The 22,320-nt window shown below is 47.0% G+C and overlaps 1 long non-coding RNA gene across 1 annotated transcript; it reads right to left on the reverse strand.

The window, feature by feature from the left end:
* Positions 1-285: 285 nt before the first annotated feature.
* LOC141165542 (uncharacterized) lies at positions 286-21,016 on the reverse strand. The gene is made up of 3 exons (XR_012251172.1): positions 20,916-21,016; positions 6,796-6,816; positions 286-1,146 (listed from the first exon to the last, which is right to left on the reverse strand). It is a non-coding gene; the product is annotated as an uncharacterized lncRNA (long non-coding RNA).
* Positions 21,017-22,320: the final 1,304 nt, after the last annotated feature.

A 22,320-nucleotide genomic window follows, 5' to 3' on the forward strand; every position in this document is an offset into this window, starting at 1 on the left:
AGATCTCTTAGCATCACACTTTTATGCATACACAACCACAGGCTTTTCCTTCACAAGGACACAATAGTACACAGCATTCTGCATGGAGATGGAGGGGGGGGGGTTAATAAGGGAGATGATCCCTGTGACACAATTCCTTCCAGTTCTTATCTCCCTGCCTGACAATACTCTGCACTGTTAGTTCAGGGAGTTTCTCACCTGTGTTTAGTTACTCTACTGATCTGAAACCTGTTCAGTTGCCTTCTGTCAGATACAGATAACACACCTCCTCTCTCAACTTCAGCCAGACTAAAATAACAAGTTCCCCACAATCCCCCTGGGGCTCTGATAAAACACTCCTGGTATCCTGTGATTGTGTTAACCCCTCTAGTTGCTAAATGCTTCTGAAGCAACAGCACTACTTCTGCATGTCACACTCTTCCCTCCTTTTTGAATGTCGTCCTCGACATTCGTCTTAATTGGTCAATCTGACCAATTCTGAGACAGTGGTGAAAGTTGAGTAACTTTATATACAAATTAGCATTGTCAAATTGGCATAACATTTATAAACATTTATAACAAACTATTCTACGACCTTTTTCTTGTAGTACTCCTGTAAGAAATAAACAAGTAACACAATTAGCGTCTCTTCAGCTGGAGCTTTTTGTACGTCTTCAACCAGCTCTCTCTCTCTCTAGGCCTTAACAGTTCTTTGTTTCTACAAAGTCTTTTAAGGAAAATCAAAGCATGAAAACAAGTCTTTCCACCAGGCAACATCTTTCATACTGCCTCTTGGTGGTGAATACCACTCAAGTGGGCTTACCTGGTCCGCAGGCAGAGATGCCTGTTTCCAGTCGACAGTCCTTGGCACTTGACTCGGTTCACCAAGTGTCTCATACGTCAGCATCATGGGCCTCCTCACTTCTCGAGTCGACATCCTCCTGGTGGGTTGTTCCTCAGATACCACGGGTTCTTTGGTTACAGGAGTTTCTTCCACTGCACTCATTTCCCGTGCTTCCTCAGATGCTCTTGGATCTGCCTCTGTAACTTCCTGTACTTCTCCTGAATTGCCTGTTTCCATACGGTCTGATAATTCTGCTCCTCCTGAGTGTCAATCGGTCTCTTCAGTGATCGGTATTCGATCATCAGATCTGAATTGGACTTCATCTGTAATAAATAATAATAATAATAATTTTTATTTATATAGCACCAACATATTCCGCAGCACTTTACAATTAAGTAGGGACATAAACAGACAATATAAACAATACAATGTATCACATTTCAACAGTTACAGGTGGATTGTGGGCCCTGCTCACAAGCTTACAATCTATATGGAAAAGGGTGGACAAAATAGCTAGAACATGGTCATCAGGCAGTATCTGTCTAAGGGCAGTTATCGTGTGGTATTTGGTGCATGGAGGATGTGGAGACAGATGAATACATAGGGGCAGATTAAGATTAACATTTAGGAGGGAACAGGGAAGAGTTAGGTTGGTGAGTTGAGGTGGCAGGCTTATCTAAACAGATGTGTTTTTAAAGCACGTTTGAAGACATGAGGGCTAGATATCAGTCGGATCGTATGGGGCAGTGCATTCCAGAAAACTGGCACGGCACGAGAGAAGTCTTGGAGACGGAGGTGCGAGGTTCGGATTAAGGAGGATTTTAGTCTTAGATCAGTAGCAGAACGGTGGGCATGGGAGGGGTGATAGACAGAAATGAGGGATGAGATATAGAGCGGTGCAGAACTGTGGAGAGCTTTGTGGGTGAGAGAGATGAGTTTGTATTGTATTCTGTGGTGAATGGGTAACCAGTGCAATGACTGGCACAGGGTAGAGGCATCGGTGAAGCGGCCTGATAGAAATATGACCATCGCTGCTGCATTCAGAATGGATTGGAGAGGAGAGAGTTCGTTTAGAGAGAGACCGATTAGAAGAGAGTTGCAGTAGTCCAGACGAGAGTGAATGAGAGCGACAGTAAGAGTTTTTGCAGTATCAAAGGTGAGAAAAGGTTGGATTCTGGAGCTGTTTTTAAGGTGCAGGTGACATGAGCGAGTGAGTGATTGAATATGGGGAATAAAGGAAAGTTGTGTGTCAAATATGACTTCAAGACAGCGAACTTGCTGCTTGGGAGTTATGGTGGCGCCACCCAAGGAAATTGAAAAGTCAGGTATAGGTAGGTTAGTAGAGGGAGGAAAAATAAGGAATTCAGTTTTGGAGAGATTCAGTTTCAGATAGAGGGAGGACATGATGTTAAAGACAGCGGACAGACAATCACTGGTATTTTGTGTTACAGTGGGGGTGATGTCAGATGAAGAGGTGTATAGTTGGGTATCATCAGCATAGAGATGATACTGGAAACCAAATCTGCTGATGGATTGTCCAATAGGGCAGTATACAAGGAGAAGAGGAGGGGACCTAGGACTGATCCTTGTGGAACCCCTATAGTAAGGGGAAGATTAGAGGAAGAAGAGCGGGCAAAAGATATCGTGAAGGAGCGGTCAGAGAGATAGAAGGAGAACCAGGAGAGAGCACTGTCCTTGAAGCCTATAGAGCGGAGTATAGTGAGAAGGAGCTGGTGATCCACAGTGTCAAAAGCAGCAGAGAGATCCAGGAGAAACAGCAGGGAGTAGTGACTATTAGATTTAGCTGTTAGTAGATCATTAGAGACTTTAGTGAGGGCAGTTTCAGTAGAGTGTGAGGAACGGAAACTGGATTGTAAAGGGTAGAGAAGAGAGTCATCAGAGAGATAGCGGATTAGACAGGAGTGGACCAAGCGTTCCAGGAGTTTAGAGATGAAGGGAAGATTAGAGACTGGTCTGTAGTTAGCAGTGCAGTTCTCGTCCAGGGATGGCTTTTTAAGTAAAGGGGTTAATGATGGCATGTTTGAATGAAGAGGGAAAGATACCCGAAGAAAGAGAGAGGTTAAATATTTTAGTTGGGTGGGTAATGACAGCTGGGGAAAGGGATTGAAGGAGATGTGAAGGAATAGGGTCACTGTTGCAGATTGTAGGTCGAGAAGAAGCTAGGAGTCTGGTTACTTCTTCTTCTATGACTGGCTCGAAAATGGAAAGTGAACTTGAGGGAGGAAAGGGGATCCAGACTCTGAGGGGATTGTGCAAGAATGTCTTGACGGATATGATTGATTTGATTTTTTGTAGGAAATAAGTGGTCAGATCGTCAGCACTTAGGTTGGTGACTGTACTTTAGGGCTCAGGAGGGAGTGGAATGTTTCAAAGAGTCGTTTAGGATTGTTGGCTAGAGATGTGATGAGAGTGGTAAAGTAGACTTGTTTAGCCAGATGGAGAGCAGGGTTATAAGTTTTGAGCATGAACTTATAATGGATGAAGTTTTGTGCTGAATGTGATTTTCTCCACAGACACTCAGCACACCTTGAGCAGCACTGGAGAAAACGTGTTTGCATCTTGTGCAGGGCTGCCGTCTATGCCAGGTCATTCTGCATGTAGCAGGTGCTGCTTCATCCAGGGCACTCCGCAACGTGTTGTTATAGTGTGACAATGCTGAGTCTGGACAGGAGAGGGAGAGGATGGGGGCTAGAGATGACTGTAGATTGTTCATATACTGGGTATTAATGGCACGTAGATTTCTGAGTGTATGGTAAGTGGGGGTGTCCCGGGTGGGGAGACAATTCTTGACAGAGAAGGAAAGAAGATTGTGTTCAGAGAGTAGTAGAGGGGAGTTAGTAAAGTCATGTAGTGAGCAGAGTCATGAGAATACCAAGTCCAGAGTATTCCCGTCCTCATGCATAGGAGAGTTAGTAAGCTGTGAGAGGCCGAATGAGGCGGTTAGAGAAAGAAGATGAGATGGGGAAAGCGGCTTATCAATGGATATGTTAAAATCCCCCACGATGAGAGTGGGAATATCACAGGATAGGAAGTGTGGAAGCCAGGTGGTAAAGTGATCCAGAAACTGATGGGAGGGGCCTGGAGGGCGATATACAACCGCCACTCGCAGGGAGAAGGGTTTGAAGAGTCTAATGTTGAAGAGTCTAATGGTGTGGACTTCAAAGGAAGGAATCATAAGTGAGGGAACTGGGTGGATGACCTGGAAAGCACACTGTGGTGAAAGGAGCAAACCAACACCTTCACCTTGTCTGCTCTCAGGTCTGGGAGTATGTGAAAATTGTAGGCCGTCATACGAGAGAGCAGTTGCGGCAGTTGTGTCAGACTGCTGGATCCACGTTTCATTGAGAGCCAGAAGGTTAAGGGAATTTGAAAGGAAGAAATCTTGGATATAGAGGAGTTTATTGTGGGCTGAGAGCTAGTTCCAAAGAGCATAGTTAAAAGAGACAGGAGAAGGCAAGCAATGAATGTTTATAAGATTGGCAGGGCTTCTGTGTGCAGCAGGATGAGAGTTATATATACTAGTGTGTGGGTGCCCAGGGTTGGGGGAGATGTCGCCAGCAACTAGGAGGAGGAGACAGAAGAGAAAGCGCAGGTGGTTCAATGATTTGTGTGAGCGTTTTGTGCACTGTATGGTGGTAGTGGATGGTTTGGAGTGATTCAGTAAAGTAAGTAAGGCCTCAGTGTTGTACATGGGGGAGGGAAGGAGAGAAGGACTGATGTAGAGAGACTGTGTAGAATATGTGAAAGGGCAGTAGAGATGACAGGAAACAGCAGTTAGGACATATATGAAGCAAAGAGATATGGAAATTAGATGTTGTAGTGCAACTGTACAAAGAGCATGTTTGTTTGAATATCTGGCATTTGTACACGTTGGTACAAACTCTAGAGCCTCGGGACTTGGTTCACTCTCCTGAGGATGGTACATCCCTCTCCTTGCCGGTCTGAGAAATAAAACTGTGTGCTCTTCCTCATCGGAACTTTCAAGGTCACTATCCATCACCGGAGCTTCAATCTTTGGTGGTCTCTTAGTCGATCTCGGTCAATGTCGGTCTGCTTCTGGGAAGTCTTGTGGTGGGAGATAATTACAGGGTAGTAATAAATTCTGATGGACTATTCTGGTTTTCTTGTCCCCTCTTTCCAATCGGATTTCATACACTGGGCTGTCATCGGCTTTCTTCTTTACGACCACATACACCTTGTCTTCCCAGTAAGAACAAAGTTTTCCTGGACCACCTTTCTCGCGTACGTTCTTGACAAGCATCCAGCTTCCCAGTGCCAATTCTGCTCCATAACATTTTTGATTATAGTACTCCTTACTCTTGCTCTGTCCTTGCGTAACCACTTTGGACGCTATGTTGTATGCCTCTGCCATCCGTTCCTTCCATTTCCGAATATACTCCGGATACGTTCCGTAAGTCTCTGACACCGGAGTATCGAACATGATGTCGATTGGTAGTCTTGGCGATCGTCCATACAATAGGAAGAAGGGTGAGTAACCCATTGCAACGCTCTTTGTACAGTTATAGGCATGTACCACTTTTGACAGAGAACTCTTCCAGTCTTTCTTCTCGTCAGCTGTAGTGATGAGCGAGCATGCTCGCTACTGCTCGGTGCTCACCCGAGCATCTCACTGCTCGAGATGCTCGGCGCTCGCCGAGTGTTTCTGGGGTTGCTCGGTGGGAGCTCGACCCCTCTCTGCATGTTTGGCGCTCTTTAGAGCACCAATGAACATGCAGGGATTGTCTGCCACACACTGTAATGCCGCAGCCATGTTGGTTGTGGCATTACAGTGATTGGCTGGCCGCATATCATCATCGGGTCTATATCAGACCTGGCGCCGCCGTGCTCGTCACAGTCTATTCCGCAATCAGGCAGTGTAGGGAGAGCTGCTGCTGAGCTAGCGAGAGATTTGGTTGTTTATTAGTTAGTGTAGGTATTCTACAAGATTCTCTACATATCCATCTCAACTAACAAAATATAATCATAGGTAATGGGTCCACAATCTCCAAGTGGTGACACCAGGAAAGTCAATATAATAGTAAAGAAAACCTTTTGGCACAATGGATATTGATGCAAATCAAGGTATTTATTCAGACAACAAATTGTTCATGAGACAAATGTATGACCAACGTTTCGGCCTCAGCCTTTATCAAGGTTTATCTAAAACAATCAAAAAAGGGAAGAACGGTATAAAAAATGAAAATCCATCGTCTCATGATAAATCAAATTACAATCATATCTGAGAAAAAGAAGGGGGTAACAAATAAGCTGACTCTCAGCTCATGAAAATATCTCATATAAGTGAATACAAAGCGGTGCTTCATTCCAGAGTTAACCACTAAAGAGGAAAAATAAAAAATATATATATGATTTAGTTATGGATTGTAACACATATATACACTTCAAGTGTAAAACAGCCTACTTCAAAAGTGTAAAGAAGGGGGGGGACATACTATGAGGTCAGACGTATCACAGATATCAAAAGAAAGAAAATAGAGAACAGGGAAAGTCCGACACAGGTGCAGATGCAAGATGCTGATGCATGTGCGCACAAGCTGGTGTGTAGCGCAGGCGCACCTCGTGTGACGGGACTTAATCACGCACAGAGATACAAGTGTGGCGCGAGCGCCGATCCCAAACGAAAAAGAATACTGCGCATGCGTACTGATCATAGGGTCTTAACGTAGAGCACAATGTACCATTGTGCATGAGCTGGTAGCCAAAAAGCTAAAAAGAGAAGCACTAAGAATTAAAGATAAGCGGCGTACCCACGGACAACATAATGACACAGGTTTTTACGTTCTTTCTTTTTACACGTTAGACATAAAAATAAGAAGGATAAGACAAAAGGGTAAGAGGTGAAGGGAAAAGGTATGCAAGAGGAAGGAATGGGAAAGCAAATATAGACTTAGACAAAAAGTAACCTAGGGTGATAAAGGTGTTTTTGATACCTGGTGAGGCGTTCAATTGACCTAAAAAAGGGGGAGGGGAAAAAAATAAGAGGGGGGGGGGGAAGGAAAAGATAATTAGAACATATAATACAATACATACATAAAGTTATGTATATAACAGTAAAATTATTTGACAAATATTTACTATCAACAGTTCAAATAACATAGAAATGACAAAGGAATATACTAATCAATAAGACAGTTCATACTCTCTGTTGAGGCCATATGGTTCCAGGGTTTGCAGCTTGAAGATCCAGAAAGCCTTGCTCTCCTTCAAATTATGTATTCTATTACAGCCTCGCCTTTTCAAGGGAATAGTCTCCAATACTTGGTAACGTAATTGTGAGACGTTATGTCCGGCCGAAACAAAATGGGAGGGACCCGGTAGCATCGTCCTCTTACACCTAATGGTTGATTTATGCTGATAGATGCGGTCTCAGATATGCTGGGTGGTCTCCCCAACATATCTGAGACCGCAAGGGCATTTAATCATGTAAACAACAAAGGAAGAGTCACAGGTGAAAAAAACATTAATGGGAAATTTCTTGCCAGAACGAGGGTGAGTAAAAGAGTCCCCCTTCTTAATATTGGAGCACTGTGGGCAATGAAGGCAAGGAAAAGTGCCTTTACGTTGTGTCGCTAAAAATATTTGTATATCGACCTTTTTCTTGGAGCCAATATTGGCTCTAACCTAAAGATTTCTTCGATTCTGTGGTCTTTTGAAACAAATTAATGGAGGGATGTTAAACTCTGGAATTTGAGGATATGAATTGCCCAAAAGTGCCCAATGTTTACGCATAGCTTGGTGAAAAAGAAGCATGAATGGATGGCAAGTGTTGACGAAAGCCACCCTTTGCTGCTCATTATTGGAAGAGGCTATACTGGATGGTGGAGGTGAAAGGAAGGCATCAGGATATCCACTGTCTCAAATTTTTGCTTCATCTCACCAATCCGAATATCGCAAGTTTGGTCATCAGAGACAATCCGTTTAAGCCTATGGATCTGGGAGCGAGGGAGGGATCTCTTGACATGGCTGTTCCTATCTGTTGATTTAACATAAAGGTCAGTAGATAAATAGCCTAAATTATCCACGATGACATACGTACCTAGGAAATTGATTTTGTGTGAATTCTGGTGGAGTGTAAAGGTAAGGTTAGGGACCCGCTCATTGAGATATGTAAAGAATGTCTCTAGAGAAGAAGAATCGCCCTGCCATATCATGAAAATGTCACCGCTTCCATTTTTTATCTTAATCCTGATTATTTGCTTAAAAAGCAATCCAGAGAACACCGTTTTTCTGCGCCATTTGCTGTTGCACTGCCCGGTCCTTTCTATATTACAGCGCTAAAAATCCAGCTATTTAAAATTGTGGTTTGTTTGTCACACGGATCACATATAATTGTGCTGAAAATATTGCCATTTCTGGCCTCCATTGAATTGCAGTGTGTGAGCGAACTTATTGACACGAGGTCGGCGCTGTTAAAAATAGTTAGCTACAGGCCAGCTATTTAAAACTGTGGTTTGTCCATCACACGGATCACATATAAGTTCACTCCAAATTCAGCCATTTGTAGTGAGTGTGGAAGATATTGTCCTCCATTTAAAATGGGCAAGGTACGTGGCAAGGGACGGAGAACTGGACGTGATGGTGATGGTGCATGCAGAGACCGAGGCCGTGGGCATGCTGAAATTGTGCCACAACAAACACCCACATCTTCTCGCTCAATCTTCCTGTCCCAATTAATAGAGGACCACAGAACACCACTATTGAACACAGAGCAGTGTGAAAAGGTTATTGGTTGAATAGCAGATAATCCTTGCAGTCACTTAGCCACCACCACCACCTTGTCTTCCACACGGTCAAGTCTCAGTAGCCGTGAGTCTGGACCGCATATTGCTCACCCTGATCCTCCTTCCTCCCACCAAGCCGAGTGCCTGGAGACAACTGATTCCACACTTGGACACTCTGAAGAGCTGTTCACTTTTCCATTTATAGATTCGGACCTCTCGCCTGGTTGACTTGAAGCGGGGAAAGAGGAGATGGCATGTATCGATGCCCAAATATTTGAGCAGCCACGGTCATATGAAGGCGACGGTGGGAAAGTGTCACAAGAGGTGGATGATGATGAGAGATAATTGCGTGAAGGTTATGAGGAGGACCAGGGTGCAAAAGTGAAAGACGACATGGTGGATGATATAGTAACTGACTCAACCTGGCAGGAGGACATGCAGAGCGAGGAAAGCAGCACACAGGGAGAGGGAGGCAGAGCACCCCAACAGGCAGGAAGAAGAAGTGTGGTGGCCGCAGATAGAAGGCGGGCAACCGTTCCCCGTAACACCAACACGACAGAAGTTGCCAATACAACCGTTAGGTCTTTTCGAGTCTGGTTGTTTTTTAAAGACTCTGCCAATAACCCCAAAAAGGCCATTTGCACCAGCTGCCAGGCCAGCATCAGCAGGGGTAGCAAAACTACCAGCCTGACCACCACCAGCATGATCAGGAACATGGCAACAAAGCTCCCGACTTTGTGAGCTGAACCCCAGGGTCCAGGAACGGTGTCTGCGTGTGACACCACTGCTTCTTCCACTGTTGTGCATGCAAGCCAATCCCCTGTCCATAGTGCATGCGAATATGGCTCCTGCCCTGCACCTGTCGCACACTCAGCAAGCACGTCTTTGTCTCAGAGCAGCGTTCAGTTGTCCATACCCCAGTCCTTGGAAACGCAAATACGCAGCCAACGCCCCACAGGCCACATTACTAAATTCCCACATTTAGCGACTGCTTGCGCTCAAAATGTTGCCTTTTAGGCTCGTGGAGACAGAAGCTTTCCGCAACCTGCTGGCGGCAGCCGTCCCTTGGTACTCGGTCCCCAGCTGCCACTATTTCTCCCGTTGTGCTGTCCCCGCATTACACAAGCAAATGTCCTACAACATTAGCCGTGCCCTCAACAATGCAGTTACTGAGAAAGTCCACCTAACCACGGACACATGGACAAGTGCTTATGGGCAGGGACGGTACATCTCGCTGACGGCACACTGGGTTAACATAGTGGAAGCCGGGACACAGTAGGACCTTGGGATGGAACACATCCTTCCGACGCTGAGGATTGTGGGCCCTAGATCAATCAGGGTTGCCCCCACAGTCTACAGCTCCTGCACCTCATCCTCCTCAGCCTCCTCCTCCTCTTCAGCCTCCATCTCCAAAATGACCACATCAGTCACAAGCTGGAAGCACTGCAGCACTGCCTCAGCCAAATGGCAACTGGCTGTGCTGAAACTAATATGCTTAGGTGACAAACTGCACAATGCTGAAGAGTTGTGGATAGCTCTGAAAGAGCAGGCAGATCTGTGGCTGACACCGCTGAACCTACAGACAGGCATGGTCGTGTGTGACAATGGCAGGAACCTGGTGGCGGCTTTGAGGCGAGGCGAGCTCACACATGTACCATGCCTGGCCCATGTGCTTAACCTCGTGGTTCAGCGGTTTCTCAAAACCTACCCAGAGCTGCCGGATCTGCTTGTCAAAAAACGCTGCCTGTGTGCCCATTTTAGAAAGTCAGCTACAGCTTCCGCCGCCCTTGCCGTGCTTCAGCAGCGTTTGCAGCTTCCGGCTCACCGACTGGTGTGTGATGTTCCCACACGTTGGAACTCTACACTGCAGATGTTGGGAAGGATTTGTGAGCAGAAGAGGGCAGTTGTTGACTACCAGCATCAACAAGGCCGTCGGTATTCAGTTCAGACTCCACACATAAGACCTCAGGAGTGGACATGGATGTCAGACATATGTATCATCCTCCAAAACTTTGAGGACTCCACCAAGATGGTGAGTGGCGATGATGCCATAATTAGCGTCACCATCCTGCTTCTATGTCTTCTGAAATGCTCTCTGCTCACAATCAAAGAGGATGCATTGCAGGCGGAGCACAATGAGATGGAGCAAGGAACCATTCAGGGTGATTACACACAGCCCAGCCTCATCTCATTCCAACGTGGATTGGGTGACAATGAGGAAGAGGAGGGGGAGGAGGAGGAAGAACAGGAGCTAGTTTCATGAGCTATAGTTGGTACTACCTGCACAACTGTCATACCGTCTGTTCAGCGTGGATGGCCTGAGGACAGGGAGGAGGAGGAGAGCATGGTCAGTCATCCTCTAGGTGAGGACACGGAAGTCTTTCCAGTTTGCAGTCTGGCACGCATGGCTGCCTTTCGCTGCCTTTCCTGTGACCCTCGCGTTGTCCAAATTTTGGGTGACAGTCATTACTGGTTGGTGACACTTCTAGACCCACTCTACAAGGAGAACTTTCTATCTCTTATTCCTGAGGTGGACAGGTCTACAAAATGGTGCAGTACCAGAAGGCCCTTGTTGGGGAACTATTAAAAAAATTCCCATCTGAAAACGCTGGCGGCAGAGGTCACAGTTCGTTTGACAACCAAGGAGTACAGGCGAGAGAGACACAACTCCAATCCAGCAGAGGCAGGGGAACACTGTCAAAGTTCTGGGAGAGTTTTCTCAGCCCCTCCCATCACATAGGCCCTGAGGCACGGGGTACTCTCACAATGAGTGCAAAGTTTGGGAAGATGCTGAGGGAGTACCTTGCTGACTGTACCAACGTCCTCCGTGATTCCTCTTTGCCTTATAATTATTGGGTATCCAAGCTGGACACGTGGAATGAACTGCCTCTCTACGCCTTGGAGGTCCTGCCCTGCCCTGCTGCTAGCGTTTTATCAGAGCTGCTTTTTAGTGCCGCTGGTGGAATTATAACTGATAAGCGCATCCGCCTGTCAACTGAAAATTCTAACAGGCTGACTCTTATAAAAATGAACAAGGGCTGGATTGGGCCTGACTTCTCAACATCACCGAATGATAGCAGCGTAACAAACTCAAATCTAGTGTCTTTTTTTGTGAGGTGTATTCCCATGCACCTCTTCACTCCCACACATGGATATACGTTTCCTGATTTTGGCTATTTGCTCTTGTCCTCCTCCTTTTCCACTACCATATCACAAGGGTGACCGTGGTCCGTGATGCAACACCCACATAATTTTTTTAAAGGGTGTTTATGATGCCAGTAAAAACATTTTTTTATACAGTATGTTCATGTATACCCCCAGGGGTAAATGTTTGTCAGCCCATACACTTAGTGCATGGGCATTACAAGTATAAGAGACCAGCTCCTTTCTAATGGGAACATTTTTTCATGAGGCCCTCTACGTCTCTTCCAAGGGGCAGTGGAGTGCCTCACAATTTTTGGCAGCCCTTGCAATCACTGCATAGGCCAACACAATGGGAGAACCACTTCCTAATAATGGGAACATTGTTTTCAGGAGGCCGTCTGAACTCCACGTCTCTTCCAAGGGGCATTGGAGTGCCTGCCAATTTTTGGCAGCCCTTGCATTGACTGCATAGGCAAACAGTATGGGAGACCCACTTCCTAATAATGGGAACATTGTTTTCAGGAGGCCCTCCTCTAAGTCTCTTCAAAGGGGTATTGGGGTGCGTCCAAATTTTCAAAGGGGTATTGGGTTGCGTCCAAACTTTGGTCAGCCCTGCCACTCACTGCATACGCAATAACAGTATAGGAGACACAGTCTTTAGTAATGGGAACAACAAAGCATAGCCGGCTGATGGCTCTCTAAGAATAGTGAGGGCCGACTGCTGGCCCTTTAAGAAAAGTAAAGGCCGCCTAATGGCCCTATAAAAATAGGCTTTGTGACTTTCGGAGTCCCTCCTTCATAAATGAAACAGGATGTGTCTGATGATGTGTCACACACCACATTGCCAGATAAGGTTGTAAAATGTTAAAATGACATTTCCCAGTGAATGCATTTGTCACGGTTGAAAGCAATGCAAAAGTGCAAAAATGCTACGTGTGAACATAGCCCAAGGTGTGGAGGAGTATTTTTGCTTTTGGTTATTTATTTTGCCTTATATACAAGTCATTACCCTGGAAAGGATGTTCCTTAACATATTTCCCAGGACAATCCATTTTGGTTTCGTTTTTATATGTTTTATTGTGAGTCCGTAAAAGTAGCGTAATACCTCTGACAACATTGTTCACAGCAGTGACCTGGGAGTCAGATATGCTTCCAGGGGTCTTCCCCATGCTGCTCCCATGTCATTTGAGCACTGTTCCCATCAATTTGGGCAATTTTTAGGCCCTCTGCAGACTGCCGGGGGGAGCCGCCTGAAAAATGCTCGAGTTTCCCATAGACTTACATTTGGCTCGTTGCTCGGGTCGTGCACCTGAGTATTCCAATGTGCTCGACCCGAGCAACGAGCACCTGAGCATTTTAGTGCTCGCCCATCATTAGTCAGCTGTTAAAGTGCGCAACATCAACAATAATGTCCAGTTAAAATGTTCTACTTGTCCATTAACCTCTGGGTGATAGGGCTTTGTGTGGGATATCTGAATTCTACTGTACTTTCCTAGCTTGGCAAAGAGCTGGCTCTTAAATTCTCTTCCTTGGTCGTGGTGTAACCTCGTAGGGAACCCAAACCTCAAAGCAAAATTATTGAAGATCTTCTCTAACGCTGTTCGACCAGCTTTATTGGTGGTGGCCTATGCTTGGACAAATCGAGTAAAATGGTCCATCACCACCAATATGTATTCGTAACCACCCTTGCAGGTCTCAAGATGTAGAAAGTCTATTGAGACCATCTCAAACGGATACGTAGTTTGGATGTTGCTTGTAGGTGCCCGGGTTGATGTGTTGGGGGACTTTTATCTTTCAGACTCCCACACTCCCTGGTCACTTACCTCTCAATATCTCTCTGCATGTACGGCCAGAAGAAACGTTCACGGATCAAGTTGGTTGTCCTTTCTACTCCCAGGTGTCTGATGTTTTCATGGAGTTCTTTGAAGATCAACCTACAGAATACTCTGGGTAGTACCAACTGCCGGTTTTGTCCTCCTATACAATACAGGATACCGTCTTTACTGAGGTAGAGCTTAGTCCATTATTTAACTAAAACAGATACTGCTGATGACTCATTATCTCTCTCCTGTTTACTTGGAAACCGATTTTGGTCCATATAAAATAGTATTCTACCAATTATCTGATCCTCCCGTTGTGCTCTGCGGATTTTCCCTTTTGGTAGTTGTTGAATAGACCGGGGGTGATCTTGTTCTCTCGCTTTTACACTGGTTTCCACTGTCATCGGACACCACAATGGTGTGTATTCCTCTTGATAAGTTTGTACTGCTTGGGTAGTGCACTCAATTGCTTCCAGACTGACTTCCTCTGAGCATTCTTGCATGAACTCCTCAGGCTTCAGTGGCATTTTCGATAATCCATCAGCATCCGCATTGCATTTTCCTGGCCTGAACTTGATACTGAAATTGAAGTCAGCTAGTTCAGCGACCCATCTCTGACCTGTTGCATTCAGTTTGGCTGTAGTGAGGACATAGGTCAAAGGGTTGTTGTCAGTGTATACCTCAAACTGTTTGCTGTAATAGAGATAATCCCTAAGTCGTTCACAGATAGCCCATTTCAATGCCAGGAACGCCAATTTACCGGAATGTAGATGGTAATTCTTCTCGGCGTCTGTCTACGTTCTAGAACTGTAATCGATGACTCTCAATTTTCCATCTTGATGCTGATACAGGGCAGCTCCTAGTCCAACTTGAGAAGCGTCACAATGAAGAACATATGGTAAGTTGAAATCAGGATATCCCAAGATGGGTGGTTTTACCAGGTAATCTATTAGTTCTTCCAATACTGGTCTGCTGGCCAGAGAATGGGCTGTTGGAACGAAAGGGCGTTGTTTCTTTTAAGCCCGGTCCTGCCCGCGTTCTTCTTTTTCTCCATGGGTGTTGTTGACTCTGTGGTCCCCCCCAAGAGGAGGTATAGTGGGGCGGCAATCCTGTAGAAGTTCCGAATGTAAGTACAATAGTAGGAGAGGAATCCTAAGATCTGCCTCAACTCCCCGACAAAGGGCCGCTTGTCTTTTAAGGCCAGTACTGGAGCGATTTCTGCTGGGTCCATGGTATATCCTTCTCCGGACACAATTTTCACTAGAAATCAGACTTGCCTTTTGAACAATTCACACCTCTTTGGGGTCAACTTAACTCCGTGTTGTTGATACCGCTGTAATACGGTCCTCACGTGTTCAACATGCTCTCGGAAGGTTTTGCTGTGTACCATATGTCATCCAAGTACGGCTGGCAGATATCGTCCCTCAATCCTTCTAAACATGTCTCCATGCTCCTCTGGAATTCTGCTGGAACTGAACTGAGCCCAAATGGTATGCGGATCCACTCATATAACCCCCATGGTGTGATGAATGCTGTCAAGGGTCTACTGGACTCTGCAAAAAACCCTTGATGGTATGCTTTACCCTGATCAAGGACAGAGAACCAGGTACTTCCTGATAGGCTATCCAGCATATCTTGTATCTTTGGTATCGGGTGTTGATCAGGTACTGACTTTCGGTTTAGTTTCCGATAATCACAACAGAGTCCCAACATACCATCCTTCTTCCTAACACAGACAATAGGAGAGGAATAAGATGACTTCAACTTTTGGAACCAACCTCTGTTGATTAGATCTTGTAAATACTCTTTCACTTCACGGTGTAATGACTTCAGCACAGACATGTAACTTCTGGTTACTGGGGTCGTGTCTTTCAAATTGATTTTCAATTGCAACGACGGGATACAGCCTATATCAGAGTCATCTTTAGAGAATGCATGACACTCTTCTCTCAACATCTGTTTTGCTTTTACTATATCTTCAGCACACAAGTGTTCCAGGGGTACTGAGGGATCCCAGGACCCTGAGGTGGGTCGTGCAATTTCCTCCCCTGGGCAACTCCTGTTCCTTGGTTGGGAGACTGAATTCACGGTAGACCCCTGGGCGGGTCTCACACTGGCTGGATATACCTTTTTAACGGTTTCAATGTGACCTAACAGTCTTTGGATCCAGTCTAATTTCGTGTTTCGTAGTATTCATCATCGGTACTGTCACTCGAGCAAACCCACCAGTAGGAATTGTAAGCACAGTTTCACCTTGAACTAGGCCTTCCGGAAGTTCTGAGCAGTCTTTTGGCACGAACAATCTTTTCTGGACTTTTCTTCCCGGTTCTACCCGGACTCCACACCTCACCCCCACCATTTGGTTTGCAGGGATGATGGTTGGGCGCCAGACTACCTTGACTTCTTTTAGATCCGTTGTATTCTGTGCTTTCTTTACTCTTTGAATCACATTTTCTGCCACAGCATTGGGTGTGGCAAGTGATGTGGCAAGTGCAGTTCTCCTGTTACTTCCTCCCAGTCAGCTCTGGCGGTCCTCTCTTTTGTTGGTGATTTAAGGTTCCCTCTCGGAGGTGGCACTGGAGGGTCTCCATGATGATCTTCGGACTGGACACCGGGGGTCTCCAACTTCAGCTGACTCATTTTGGTGATTTTAGGAGCAGAGCCTTTCTTTAACTTCTGTTCGCTCTCTGACTCCAAACTAGCTGCCTCATTCATTTTTTAAATTAGGACTTCGTTCAGAATGCCAGGGTCTTCTAGGTACTGTTTCAGCTGCAATTTGATGTCTATGCTGATTAACCCCGTTCCCAATGATCTCAAGAACTTCTTCTGGACTAGTGAAGCACCAAACTTCTCCTCCGCTTCTACATTTTTGGATGCAAACTGTCAGGGATTCCAACACAGGGACGACACATCACACTGTCCGTATTTCATCCGGAGTCGTTAGCACGCGATCCAGACTTCTCCCTACGTAGGCATTGGCCGAGGACTCTATAGGACGGCGTGCGCGGTCCCTTTAAGAGGGAGGGAGCGCGTGCACGCGTCCTAAACACAGAGCCCGGGAAGCTGCATGCGGTGCACGCCACAGCAGCAGGGGGGCGGGAGGACGCCGGACCTGGACCGCGGCGGTGAGGAGAACGGCGTCTCTGCCCGGCAGGAGGCAGAGACGCCGATGCTACACTCCCCATCCTTCCATATCACCTCTGGAGCTGTGCTAGTCATTGGGCAGCTGCCATTGACCATGCCACTATCTGGCGTGACACTGGTCACCTGCACGGGACGACCTACTTCCTGGTGTCTGTGCCTGCTCCCCCTGCCCCTAGCATTTATACTTGCTCGCTTCAGAGCATCCTCAGAAGCATCACCCCCTGGGGTGAGGTGGCTGAGTTCCCCTTTACCGCAACACACACTTTTATTAGACATCACTTTACATTTTTGACAGCGGCATTATATGACATATCAGATCTGGGAGGGTTGTCAAGGTTGTATCGGGCAACCAACCGTCCCAGATCAGTTCCCAATAGCACATTAGTGGGGAGATTCTCTGACACCCCCACTTCCCTTAACCCCCTCCCCAGTCCAGAAAAACTCGGGCCATCGGTATGGAAAGGCGAACACCCCCAAACCCGGTAACAGTCAGGGTCTTCCCAGAAATGAGTTCCTCTGGCAACACAAACTCAGGGCGGATGAGGGTGCGTTCTGAGCCAGTGTCCTTAAGGCCGACAGTGACTGTGTTTCCCACGATAACAGGTTGTAAGTTCTCCCGGGCCTGGCCAACCGCCCCACCCACAAAAAGAATGACGGCAGTAGGCCCTGAGGCCTCATTTTGGGGTCCATTTTCTGCCTCTCCGAGCAGGCGAGGCTGATGTGACCAGTCTTGACACAGGTATAGCACCGGCGTGCGTCAGAGGCAGGTCGGTTGCTGGAAGATGAGGCAGGACCAGCTGAGGGCAGGCTGGCTGGGACACTGGGGGTGGCGGTAGGCTTACCCCCTTTCCAGCTGGTGGCGGCTGACTTCTGCACCTCTGGTGTGCGGTTGGCCTCATAAGTATCCGCGATCTGGGCTGCCTTGGTGGCTTCCTTCGGCTCCTGGTCAAACACAAACTGTCGCACTTCCACTGGGTAAAGATGAAGAAACTAGTCCTTCACCATCAGATCCTTCAGGTCCTCGAAGGTGGTGACTGACAGTCCTAGGATCCACTGCTCAAAGTTGGTTCTGAGCAAGTCTACCACGTCACTCTACGTGTCATGTGGTCCACGTTGGAGGGCTCTGAACTTTTTCCGGTAAACCTCCGGAGTCAGCTGGTACTTTTGTTATCAGGGCCTGCTTGACGGCCTCGTAGTCTCCATCTTGTTCCCGAGGTAGAGAAGCAAACACCTCCAGGGGTTTTCCTCTGAGCCCTGGAGTTTAGTACCTTGCCCACTGGCCCGTGGGCAGCTGATACTTCCTGCAGGCCTTTTCAAAGCCTCGCAGGAATATGTCCAAGTCCCCATCTTTTTCATCACAGGGAAATGCTCAGGACGGGGTTTAAAATAGTTGGCACTGTTAGGACTCATGGGTCTGTGTGGAGGATGATTCCTTCTGAATCCGGGCTAGCTCCAGCTGGTGTTGTCGGTCAGCTTGTCGCTCAGCAGCCTCTCGGTCAGCTTGTGCCTGGCGCTCAGCAGCCTCTCGGTCAGCTTTAGCCTATTGCTCTGCTCGCTCCTGGAATTTCAGGATCAGCAGCAATTGCCCATCACGATCGTCTGTGGCAAACTGCTCCAAGGCCATCTGCAGGTGGGCGTCCACACTACCCTGGCTGTGGGTTTGGCTGACAATCACAGGTGGGACCCCTGCAGGAGCACCATCTGGGCCTTGGCTGGCCGCCCCATCATCAGGGCTTTGCTGTGGGATGGGCTCTGCAGCACCTTGCAACAGTTCAGCAATCATTTGGGCCTTATTTTTGGCCATGGGGTCAATCTGTTTCATCTCATAGAGAGCAGTGAGAGTGGCCTTCGACTGTTGTTGATACCAGGGCTCCCCACGTGTAGCCATCATAGCCAAATAAAAGATTGGACAGAAAAACAAGAGAAGGGGAGGGGATGCAACTGCCACACGAATAGTAATGTCCCCTATAAAAAAATATTAAAACACTGAGTATGATTTCTTGAAACTCTGCACAGAATTCTCGCAAGAACATGCCAGTTTTCAGTGACAGGAATGATTGCTCAATCCAGTCACTGATGTTCTGCAATATCCCACCTCATATCTGGCCACACGCCCCTTGTGGTGACATCATGTGGGCCGGTCTCCAGACTGTACATTTTTATTACAAACGCTAACTTCTGCAATAAATCATTGCTCGTTGGTCGCAGAAGCTTGCAATAAACGCCATTTTTTCCCTTATGATTTTATCTTCAGTTAGAGACCACATATTGCATAGCTGCAGTTTGCTATTCTGGTGTTTTTGTGCTACAGCTCTATGTAGCATTTTTCCATGCCAGAAAAATATCCCTACCATTCTGTTGCTGATTTTACCTCTAAAAATATGGGTCCCGTTATTGCTGGACGTATGGAACTCACAATATTTCATATTTCATATCGGCGTCGACCTGGCTATGGCTGGTGGCCGGGAATTGTTTGCGAGTGCCTTTGAACTTAACAAACCATTTCCTCTTTCCCCCAAACTCTGGCCTGGGAGAAGGTGTCAATCTATCTCAGGTCTGTGTTAAGAGGAAATACATTTATATTTTAGTTAGCTTGTACCAGTTCTTGGCTGGCATTGTTTGTGTAAGCTATTTCTCAGGCATGTGTTAACTGGGGCTTTTTTGCTGAGCAGAATGGGAATAAGGGAGGGGGGTGAAAATCTATGTCAGGCAGATATAGAAGAACATTTTCCTGACATTAATATTTCCCTGACACAAACAACAGTCTATCCTTCAGTTCAATTGCTCTGAACAAGAAACTTTGGGGTGATTCATTATTTTTCTGTGAGAGGTTAATGAGTTGGTGGAACAATTCTGAAGTACTCTCATCTTTATAGTGCCCTTTTAAAATCATCTTCAGCTGTTGCAAGGTCAATTGACTATTCATTTCTAGCATACTACGGAGTTTCAGTCCTGGGCTGATCGCTTTCACCATCCCCTAAACGACCTCATCTGGTTGGTAGCCTTTCTGTAAGCCTGCATCGATCTGGTGTAACAAGCTCATATAAGACAGTTTCTCTTTCTGTTCACTCTCCAATCTGTCCCAGGATCTTGAATTCTTTCCTTATGGTGATTTGTGGCGTTAGAGAGGACTATCTTCCTGATTTATCTAACCCGAGCAGGTTAAAGGTTCTGTCTGAGTCTGTCACCCGTTCAGAGGTATTGGTCGATTCCTGCAGGGCTGTTGTTAGGGCTTTGAATTGTTCTTTCAATTCCTGTAGTTCTGTTTGCAGACGGAGATTCCCACTTTTGGTAATTGGTGCCGCCCCTCCATCCTCCAACTTTAACCTGATTAGAAACTGTGTTAGCACCTGGAGGAACGTCCCCATGACATCTTCAGCTTCTTTCTCCCCCAGCTCATCTATTTTTGCATTAATGGCAGCTAACAGTGCCTGCGGTTGTGTGCTTTAAAAATCTGTTCTTCTGACATCTTTATATGTTCTGCTACTGTTCTCAATTCTTCACAGGTTAACTGAAGAAGCAGCTCACTAATTCTGTCCATTTGTATTTCCACATTCATTGCTGCTAGTGAGTTTTCTTTAGGGCTGGTCCCCTTTAAGTGGTGTAGCAGAGTTGAATTGAGGTGCTGTGCTGCTGTGTTTTTCCAGACAGTTTTCCTCTTCTCCCTCTACATGCTAATTCCCGCTGAGGACTCCCCGTATGGGCCACCAATGTTACACCAACGCCGCCTAAGTTCAGATAGGGGCGAGAAGGGGTTTCATGAATTCTTTGGAATCCTGGGGGAACCATTACTTAGGGCAACCATAGGCGGCAGCTTCTCTCAGGCACAAGATAGATTCAATTACTAACCAGACACATCTGACAAGAGTCTTTTTCAACAGTTTAACAGTGGAGTATATTCAAATACGACCAGTACCATTAAACTCTTTGAAGAAACAGGCTTCACCACAGTACAGTCAATTAAAGCAGGTACAGTAACGACAGTCTCTTCAGTAGCACAGTTCAGCACAGATTAGATCTCTTAGCAGCACACTTCTATGCATACACAACCACAGGCTTTTCCTTCACAAGCACACAATAGTACACAGCATTCTTTATCCTGCATGGAGATGGAGGGGGAGGGTTTGATGAGGGAGATGATCCCTGTGACACAATTCCTTCCAGTCTTTATCTTCCTGCCTTTTAATACTCTGCACTGTTAGTTCAGGGAGTTTATCTCACCTGTGTTTAGTTTCTCTCCTGATCTGAATCCTGTTCAGTTGCCTTCTGTCGGGTACAGATAACACACCACTTCTCTTTTCGGCATCAGCCAGACTACAATAACAAGTTCCCCACAATCCCCCTGGGGCTGTGCTAAAACACTCCCTGTCTCCTGTGACTGTGTTAACCCCTCTAGTTGCTGGATGCTTCTGAAGCAACAGCACTACTTCTGCATGTCACACCTGCCTCCTCCAGCACAGATCCTCCAGCCCTGCATCTTCCAGCACTGATCCCCCAGCCCAAGAATCCACTGGCACAAATCCTCCAGCACAAATCGTCCTCCCCTGCATCCTCCAGCACAGATCGTTCAACCCTGCATCCTCCAGCACAGATCGTTCAGCCCTGCATCCTCCAGAACAGATCCTCCAGCCATGCATCCTTCAGCATAGACCCTCCAGCCCTGCATCCCCCAGCACAGATCCTCCAGCCCTGTATCCTACAGCACTGATCCCCCAGCCAAGAATCCAATGGCACAGATGCTCCAGCCCTGCATCCTCCAGCATGGATCCCCCAGCCCAAGAATCCACTGGCACAAATCCTCCAGCACAGATCCCCCAGCCCTGCATCCTCCAACACTGATCCCCCAGCCCAAAAATCCACTGGCACAGATCCTCTAGCACAGATCATCCAACCTTGCATCCTACAGCACAGATTCTTCAGCACAGATCCTCCAGCACAGATCCTCCAGCCCTGCATCCTCCAGCACTGATCCCCCAGCACATAAATCTACTGGCACAGATACTCCAGCACAGATCGTCCAGCCCTACATCCTTCAGCATAGATCCTCCAGCCCTGCATACTCCAGCACAGATCATCCAGCCCTGCATCCTCCAGCCCTGCATCCTCCAGCACTGATCCCCCAGCCCAAAAATCCACTGGACCATGTCCTCCAGCACAGATCGTCCAGCCCTGCATCCTCCAGCACTGATCCCCGAGCCCATAAATCTACTGCCACAGATCCTCCAGCACAGATTGTCCAGTCCTACATCCTCCAGCATAGATCCTCCAGCACAGATCCTCCAGCCCTGCATCCTCCAGCACTGATCCCCCAGCCCTGCATGCTTCAGCATAGATCCTCCAGCCCTGCATCCTCCAGCACAGATCCTTCAGCCCTGCATCCTACAGCACTGATCCTCCAGCCCAAGAATCCACTTGCACAAATCCTCCAGCACAGATCGTCCAGTACTGCATCCTCCAACACTGATCCTTCAGCCAAAGAATCCACTTGCACAAATCCTCCAGCACAGATCGTCCAGTACTGCATCCTTCAACACTGATCCCCCAGCCCAATAATCCACTGGCACAGATGCTCCAGCACTGATCCTCCAGCCCTGCATCCTTCAGCACAGATCCTCCAGCCCAGCAT

Source organism: Phyllobates terribilis, unplaced genomic scaffold, assembly GCF_046119375.1.
Source record: "Phyllobates terribilis strain yellow unplaced genomic scaffold, ASM4611937v1 Scaffold_1__5_contigs__length_1240528914, whole genome shotgun sequence".
Lineage (NCBI taxonomy): Eukaryota > Metazoa > Chordata > Amphibia > Anura > Dendrobatidae > Phyllobates > Phyllobates terribilis.